General features: G+C 30.7%; 1 long non-coding RNA gene across 1 annotated transcript; it reads left to right on the forward strand.

Moving 5' to 3' along the window:
* The first annotated feature begins 5,539 nt into the window (after positions 1 to 5,539).
* Positions 5,540 to 8,220, forward strand: LOC141676839 (uncharacterized). Its single transcript, XR_012557173.1, has 5 exons — positions 5,540 to 5,596; positions 6,218 to 6,376; positions 7,189 to 7,245; positions 7,673 to 7,823; positions 7,938 to 8,220. It is a non-coding gene; the product is annotated as an uncharacterized LOC141676839 (long non-coding RNA).
* Positions 8,221 to 8,451: the final 231 nt, after the last annotated feature.

Here is an 8,451-nt window from a genome sequence, read left to right on the forward strand (position 1 = left end):
ATGAATGAGAAAGTGTTTTTTGGGAAGAAACCAAGCCAGGTCTATTTATAGGGTTGGGATGCTTAGAAGTGAGACTCAAGTTGGAAAATTATTGTTGGTTAGGAGAATATTACCAAAATGCCCTTGATTGTTTTGAATTAAAGAAAGGAAGTTTTGTTGGCGATTTCGTAAATTGAATGCCCGAGCATCACTAGTAGCAAGCCATCCGTCATGGACGACGTAGGGGTGACAATTTGGGTGTTAAGTCACAGATCGACTTTGATTGATTGTGTATGTGAAGGGTCGAGTCGTGGCTCGTGACTCTACTTTCTTCTTCATATTAGTGTCATTGTTCTGGATATATCTAATCTTCTACTTGCAAGTTAGAAAAGTAGTACGAGCTAGCTAGTTATATGAACCCTTTTATTAATGACTTCAAGTTTCAACAACAAGATGCTTGCTTCTCCATGTATTTATGTGAAATGCAATTCTCCAAGTCATTTATGCTATTATTACATGTATTTTATTTTATGCATGTATTTTATGTATTTATACATATATTTTATGTATTTTATGTCTAAAAACATGTAGATAGAAGATAAAATATATGATATCAACTAAACAAGAATGAAAATTGAAAATATACATTATTTGAAAACTTTAGGGTTAGTCTATAGGTTAAATATAAATATATGAGTTTTTTTTTTGGCAAGATAAATATATGAGTTAAGTTCTATCGTACAATACACCAGAAACTGAATTAGACAACACCACTTACACAATGGTTGATCAAAAAACTGTTGTCCCCAATCATCAGACAACGGTGAACGATTCGTTGACTGAAAAGCATTGTGCGACTTCCCTTCACACAATGGTGATTCAACTTTTTCCAAAGTGTTGTCTACATAGTATCAGTGTGCTCCAATGAGACAATGGTTATAGTTCAGCTTATTGTGTGACTTCTCTTACACAAGTTGTTTTTAGGTCATAATAAACCATTGTGCTCACTTTGCATTTAGACAACTAATTGTCATGACTGTTGTGCAAGTTAGACAACGGTGGCTCAGAACACATGTGTTCATGTATTTTAGACAATGGTGCTGAAAAACCATTGTTAGAAACAAAACATATAGACAATTGTTTATCACCTCTGTTGATTAAACTAATTATTAATACTAGGAAAACTAATTCATGACACATCTGACAACGGTTTCCGCCAATAAACAATGTATGCATTCTATCGCACAACAGAGCTCACCAAAACCGCTGTCTGAATTTATGTCTCAATTTAAACTAATGACGTTTCTTTTTGAATTATTTTTACTGTAAATTTTATTTATATAATACTAAAAAAAGTCACATTTTCTTTATCGTTGGATTATGAATAGACTATTCTGAGCGGTTGATTTACAAAAAATTAAAATTTTAAATTCCCCCTCTATTTTATTTGGATTCCCGCCTGAATTTTTAAAAAAAATTTAAAATTTTTTTGAAGGTGATTTAGGTTTGGAAGAATGATTTTCTAAAATATAAGACAATAGTTTTAAAATTAAACCATTGTACGAAAGTGTACAAACAAGCCTTTTTTTAGGAAACTATTGTGTCATGACATCAACCTTTTTGAAAAAATATAAGACAACGGTTTGGACGAAAATCCATTGTAAGAACCTGTACAAACAAGTCTTTTTCGTTCAAACCATTGTCTATGGACATCAACTTTCTAGACAATCCCAAAGACTTGAATGGGACTTGAATCGTTACCGTACGCTTTCAAAATGTGCTACAAGAGAAGTGATTGACATGTAAATACTCACATTATCAAACACATGTTTAAATATTACTAAGGTTATACGAAATAAATAGCTTATATTTTTTCGTTATAATATGTTGTATCGTAATCATATACTTACGTAGATCCCGTCATTACTTTCGAAATATAGTCGATAACTATACATATGAAAGATTCGGTACTTGTTAAGTTTACAATATTACATGAAGACACCATATGAGTAAAGAAAAGTGAAACGAGCCATTTAATGTCGATCCAGTTGAATATTTCATTTTTCCTTAATTTAATTCGATATAGGGGTTTAAAATTTGGAAGAATGATTTTCTAAAATATAAGACAACAGTTTTCAAATTAAACCATTGTACGAAAGTGTACAAACAAGCCTTTTTTAGGAAACCATTGTGTCATGATATCAACCTTTTCGACAAAATATAAGACAACGGTTTGGGCGAAAATCCATTGTAAGAACCTGTACAAACAAGTCTTTTTCGTCCAAACCATTGTCTATTGACATCAAATTTCTTGACAATCCCAAAGACTTGAATGAGACTTGAATCGATACCGTACGCTTTCAAAATGTGCTACAAGAGAAGTGATTGGCATGTAAAAACTCACATTATCAAACACATGTTTAAAAATCACTAAGGTTATACGAAATAAATAACTTATATTTTTTCGTTATAATATGTTGTATCGTAATCATATAGGTACATAGATCCCGTCATTACTTTCGAAATATAGTTGATAACTATACATATGAATGATTCAGGACTTGTTAAGTTTACAATATTACATAGAGACACCGTATGAGTAAAGAAAAGTGAAACGAGCTATTTAATGTCGATCCATTTGAATATTTCGTTTTTTCTTAATTTAATTCGATATAGGGGTTTAAAATTTGGAAGAATAATTTTCTAAAATATAAGACACCAGTTTTAAAATTAAACCATTGTACGAAAGTGTACAAACAAGCCTTTTTTAGGAAGCCATTGTGTCATGACATCAACCTTTTCGACAAAATATAAGACAACGGTTTGGGAGAAAATCCATTGTAAGAACTTGTACAAACAAGTCTTTTTCGTTCAAACTATTGTCTATTGACATCAACTTTCTTGACAATCCCAAAGACTTGAATGGGACTTGAATCGATACCGTACGCTTTCAAAATGTGCTACAAGAGAAGTGATTGGCATGTAAAAACTCACATTATCAAACACATGTTTAAATATCACTAAGGTTATATAAAATAAATAACTTATATTTTTTCGTTATAATGTGTTGTATCGTAATCATATACGTACGTAGATACCGTCATTACTTTTGAAATATAGTCGATAACTATACTAATGAAAGATCCAGGACTTGTTTAGTTTACAATATTACATAGAGACACCGTATGAGTAAAGAAAAGTGAAACGAGCCATTTAATGTCGATCTATTTGAATATTTTATATTTTCTTAATTAATTCGATATAGGGGTTTAAAATTTGGAAGAATGATTTTCTAAAATATAAGACAACCATTTTAAAATTAAACCATTGTACAAAAGTGTACAAACAAGCCTTTTTTCAGGAAACCAATGTGTCATGACATCAACATTTTTGATAAAATATAAGACAACGGTTTGGGCAAAAATCCATTGTAAGAACCTGTATATACAAGTCTTTTTCATTCAAACCATTGTATATTGACATCATATTTCTTGAAAATCCCAAAGACTTGAATGAGACTTGAATCGATACTGTACGCTTTCAAAATGTGCTACAAGAGAAGTGATTGGCATGTAAAAACTCACATTATCAAATACATGTTTAAATATCAATAAGGTTATACGAAATAAATAGCTTATATTTTTTCGTTATAATATGTTGTATCGTAATCATATACGTACGTAGATCCCGTTATTACTTTCGAAATATAGTCGATAACTATACATATGAAAGATTCGGGACTTGTTAAGTTTACAATATTACATAAAGTCACCATATGAGTAAAGAAAAGTGAAACGAGCCATTTAATGTCGATCCAGTTGAATATTTCATTTTTTCTTAATTTAATTCGATATAGGGGTTTAAAATTTGGAAGAATGATTTTCTAAAATATAAGACACCAGTTTTAATATTAAACCATTGTACGAAAGTGTACAAACAAGCCTTTTTTAGGAAGCCATTGTGTCATGACATCAACGTTTTTGACAAAATATAAGACAACGGTTTGGGCGAAAATCCATTGTAAGAACCTGTACAAACAAGTCTTTTTCGTTCAAACCATTGTCTATTAACATCAAATTTCTTGATTATCCCAAAGACTTGAATTGGACTTGAATCGATACCGTACGCTTTCAAAATGTGCTACAAGAGAAGTGATTGGCATGTAAAAACTCACATTATCAAACACATGTTTAAATATCACTAAGGTTATACAAAATAAATAACTTATATTTTTTCGTTATAATATGTTGTATCGTAATAATGTAGATCCCGTCATTACTTTTGAAATATAGTCGATAACTATACATATGAAAGATTCGGGACTTGTTAAGTTTACTATATTATATAGAGACACCCTATGAGTAAAGAAAAGTGAAACGAGCCATTTAATTTCGATCCATTTAAATATTTCATTTTTTCTCAATTTAATTCGATACGTGGGTTTAAAATTTGGAAGAATGATTTTCTAAAATATAAGTTTTGAAATGATTTTTCAAACGATCCAACCTTACGGATGTTAAAGTATATAGATATTAGTCATATGAAAAAATTATAAAAAATTAAACTTATCTTGCATGACTTTATAAGAAAATTTCTGTAAAATTATTATTACCCTCAACGTGATTCTTTCCCGAATAACAAAATTATTTTTTAAAATTATTTTTTAGACGATCCAACCGTACAGATGGTAAAGTATATAGATTTTAGTCATATAAAAAAATTATAAAAAAATTAAACTTATCTTGCATGACTTTATAAGGAAAATTCGGTAAAAGTACTATTACACTCGACGAGATTCTTTTCCGAATAATAAAATTATTTTTTAAAATTATTTTTTAGACGATCCAACCTTAGGGATGTTAAAGTATATAGATTTTAGTCATATGAAAAAATTATAAAAAAAATAAAACTGTTAAAAGTACAACCGCAAACATGATATTCATTCACTATTAGTTTACAAGTACTATCGTACAAATATAAAAATATATTAGTTTTTGTCATATTAAAAATATAAAAAAAATAAATTTATTTTATATTATTTTATAAGAATGAATTTCTAAATTTATTTGTAAAATTTTTACAAGTATTTAAGATTTTTTATTCAATTTTCTCTTTATATTTGGTTTCCCTCTTTAAGTTTTCGTTTCCCCCTGCTTTTATTTTCATTACCAACTTCCCCTTCCCCCCTCTTTTTGCAAAATTCACATGCCCCCTTTAACCTCCTTCTCTATAAACATAAAACACCCAAATACCCAAATCTAAATCTCTCTCTCTCTCTCTCTCTCTCTCTCTCTCCCTCTCTCTGCCTCTCAATCCACCTCTATTTCAAACATTAATTACACTCCTAATGACCAATTTACACATAAGAAATGGAATTTTCAGAATCGTCCACTGTCTGTGCTTCCATTTCCGATCTGAAGGATCCCGATTGCCTGAATTCAGTTAGGTTTCATGATTTTTGGTGTTTTCACTTTTTTGAATTTTGGGTTTCAGATCTGTTTGTTAAATTATTGTGTTGTTTTGGGGGATTTTTGTGCCAAAGAAGCTTGTGATGCTTTTGGGGCCAAGTATTTGAAACATATATCAAATTATCTCTCTAGAAAACAAGTATCAGCAGGTATTATTAATCTGTAATTAAACACCCTTTATACATATTTATGATATTGCTGAAGTAAATATTAAGTTGGGAAGAGATCTTATATGTTGTATCGTAAGTACAAATATGTGGTATCGTGTTTATCGTTTTTTTTCAGTTCATTGTTCCACATGAATCATGTTTGCTCATTTATGGTTATGCTGTGCACTTGTAACAGTCAAAATAATAGCTATAATTCTTATCTTGAATTGATGTGTAACGCATAAACCAATTTATTGAGATTTCGCTGTAAAAACCAAAAGCTCCTTTTTTCCTTGGATATATCGAAATAAATTGCAATGGTTTGTCAATTGCTTGTACATATGTTAATTTTTTCATATAACTAGCATGTGGTAGGAACACCAGTTATGAAATCTGCATTTATTCTATTACTAAAACACTTATAAGTTATTGCGCTTATTGCATTTGAGTTCATCGATGTGATTTAAGTTTAACTCTTGAGTGATAATTTGTAAATTGCTGTCAAGAACTGTGCTGCTCATAATATATAACTAAGAATTTTTTATTGCCCAACTTCAGATGATCACTTTGTTTAAACATACATGTCTCTGTCAACTTTGCTCACTTTAAAATAAATTGCAGGCTCTGAAAGATCTCTACACACATTTGACTCCCATACAGCGTGTGAATATTGCACGTCATCCTAACAGGCCAACGTGTCTTGACCACATCTTTAATATCACCGAGAAGGTTGCACTCTAGGTCATCCCAAGACTATTGAGAAGGCACATGCTATTTCTGGTATGCCACATTTTTTTGTTTAAATGGTTAATTAAATTGATAAGCTACTAACACTTGTTTAACTTGTTGTCTCTTCAAATTTCCAAGAAATGGAAGCAGTTGTTTCAAATGAAAATAGTCATATTATTGTCACATCTATTTGTTTAACGGTCAACCAAAGCAAGTATAAATTTTCATTCACAATTTATATTTGGTGTACCTGTTTATATGACATTATAATGCATTGTAATGTGTTATTTCATTTAGTCCCATTTCATTCTCCTCACCAACACAACATTTGGCCTTGACAAGATGTCTCTGCACAGCTCCTGTAGTAAACTGGAAGGAGTATATGAAATATATCCTTGGAATTATTTTTTTCTCATATATTCTCTTATTCCGTTCATAAATTTGAAATTGTTTCATTTGAGAATCCCACATGTAAGGCTGCTCTAGTATGCCAAAATCCCAAGTCTAGAAGCCGGTTTTTGGGCAAAGAGATAAGCCTAATAAAAAAGACAGTTGGTGATATCCCATTGATATTTGAAGATAAGGGAATTACCCAGCTAAATTCTAGCTTTTAGGATCAAAATAACTTCCATAAGAGCCAACACTAGTCACCTACATTTGATCACTGATTCTCATGATGACATATTTTTCTTTATTTTCCTCCTGCCATGCTTGGTAGGAGGAAAGGCTATTGATTTTTAATTTTTCACCATTAAATATATTTTAGAATCCACAATATTTGTTAAGGTAAAACTTGTTGTCTTTTCAGCAAAAGCCGCTCTAATGTTACTCTGCTCTGTTTCAACTTTGTGGCTTATTTGCAGTAATTGGGTTGTTTAGCAGCGACAAAGGAGCTCAAGAAAATGTCTTAACTGTATTTGGTACGGTAGCAGGATCAACAATTTTCAATGTTACATTATAATGGGGAACTTGTCTAATTTTTGTTCATAAAGCTAATTTTATCCTTGTAATTCTGCAGAAACCCAACAAAAAAAAGAACCGTTGTTATTGGGTTGTTAGTTTTTGGCATATATATCCAATTTTATTTTGCTTTCATTTTTTCACTGAGCATCACAACTCTATAATCATCACCATTCTATTTAATTTTATTTGTTTTTTTTATTTTCTTTACAAGTTAACCCTAATCCTAGGGAGCTATATTAAGGGAAAGAGGGTTTAAATTTGAGATATCTACTAAATTAGAGTTCTCTTATATTTTTTTTTCTTTCTGAAACACGTTTAATTATTATGTTAACATCCTGTAATTATTTATGGTTTCGTTTAAAAGTTCAAAATTTTCATCTACAGGACCATTACTTTGATGTGGTGACAAATATGGTTGGTCTAATAGTTGTTGTTCTTGGTTATAAATTCTACTGGTGGATTGACCCAGTTGGTGCCGTAGCTCTAGCATTCTACAACATCTCAAATTGGGGTAAAACTGTACTTGAAAATGCAGGTAAATGAGACCTATCTTCATTTCTAATATGACAATACAAAGGTATCATTGGTTCTTTGGTTTTGGTTCCCCGATTAAGATTTGTTCTAACATTTGACTATATATCATATGCAGTTTCTCAGGTTGGACAATCAGGTCCACCGGAAGTTCTGCAGAAACTTACATATCTAGTGAAGGTATGATCCGCAAATAAAATATGCAGACACCGTTCGTGCCTACACTTTCGCTGTTCTTTATTTTGTGGAGGTGAATATCGAACTACCACAAGATTTGCCATTGAAAGAAGCACATGCGATCAGAGAGTCATTGCATATCAAGATTGAAGAACTATCTAAAGAGGAGCATGTATTTGTTCATTTTGATTATGAATATGACCCCAAACCAGAACACTCTATAATCAGTACTATCTAATTGTCAGTGAAGTTGCTATTTGGTATTTAACTTTGCAATTTGTATTATTTTATTGTACAAATTTCAATGGTTGGGTGCAATTTGTATTTGCAACTGGTTTATATAGAATAAAAATAATATTTGTTAAAATTATATAATTTGACAAACTAGTGCACAACAATTTGAGTTTCATAAACTATTGTTTGTTAGAAACTCAAATAAGCGTAATCTGTTAATT

Source organism: Apium graveolens, chromosome 8 (genome assembly GCF_009905375.1).
Source record: "Apium graveolens cultivar Ventura chromosome 8, ASM990537v1, whole genome shotgun sequence".
In the NCBI taxonomy this organism is placed as follows: Eukaryota; Viridiplantae; Streptophyta; class Magnoliopsida; order Apiales; family Apiaceae; genus Apium; species Apium graveolens.